We start from the raw sequence: 1,022 nt of genomic DNA, 5'->3' as shown, positions 1-1,022 counted from the left end.
TGTGAGGGTTTTTTGGGGGAAAAGGGGGTGGGTGGGGGGGGGGGGGGGGTGGAACTTCCAGTCCCAAGATGGCAACTACAGGGTGGGGCAACTGTCAAGGGGCAGGGCTACCCATGTGGTCCTCAACAGCTTGCCAAAACTCGGTAAGTGGCCCTCCACCCAAAATAATTATGCCAGAAACAGAGAGATTTTCCACTTAAGAAAAATAGGGTTAAAAAGGGAATATGATTGAGGTCTAATAAAATAATAAATGGCTTAGTAAATAGCAAAACCCATTTCCTTTCTCTATCTCACATAGTATTAGAATGAGGGACATACAGTGAAGTCATCAGAAAGCAGATTTGTAACAAACAAAAGGAAGCTCTTTTCCATATAGTGTGCAATTCACTTGTGGTGGAACTCATTACCACAAGTTGTTGTAGAGGCTGACAACTTAACCATGTTGAAAAGGAGATTGGACAAATTCACAGAAAGGATGTCCAACAGTAATATAAACAAAACCAGAAGGGAGAGGGGAGTTAAAGAGAAGGTAATAACTACATAACATTTAAATTCTTAGCACCAAGGATAAAAAGAACAGGAACAGGAAGGTAGGTCAAAAGTTCTACTGAGGTTCCAAGGGAAGACACTGAGCAGAGAGCACTGGCTAGCACCCAGTGCCCTTCTAGATAAAGGATATTGAGCTAGTTGGACCTGTGGTTAGATTCAGTTATAGCATCTCATGTTTTTACACATTTTTTGCCTCATTGGCTTAACTCCCACTTCATAGTTTCTAGGGTTGGAAGGGACCTGAGTAGATCATCTAGTCCGACCCCCTGCCATGGCAGGAAAGAGTACTGGGGTCAAACGACCCAACAAGGTGTTCATCTAACCTCCTCTTAAAAACCCCCAGGGTAGGAGCCTGCACCACTTCTCTTGGAAGTTGGTTCCAGATCCTAGCTGCCCTGACCATGAAGTAGCACCTCCTGATATCTAGCCTAAACCTACCCTCTACCAGCTTGTGAACATTATTCCTGGTCACT

Source organism: Gavialis gangeticus, unplaced genomic scaffold (genome assembly GCF_001723915.1).
Source record: "Gavialis gangeticus isolate Ggan-Ray unplaced genomic scaffold, GavGan_comp1, whole genome shotgun sequence".
Classification (NCBI taxonomy): domain Eukaryota; kingdom Metazoa; phylum Chordata; order Crocodylia; family Gavialidae; genus Gavialis; species Gavialis gangeticus.
The sequence above is the reverse complement of the archived record's forward strand: the minus strand, read 5'-3'. Positions refer to the sequence as shown.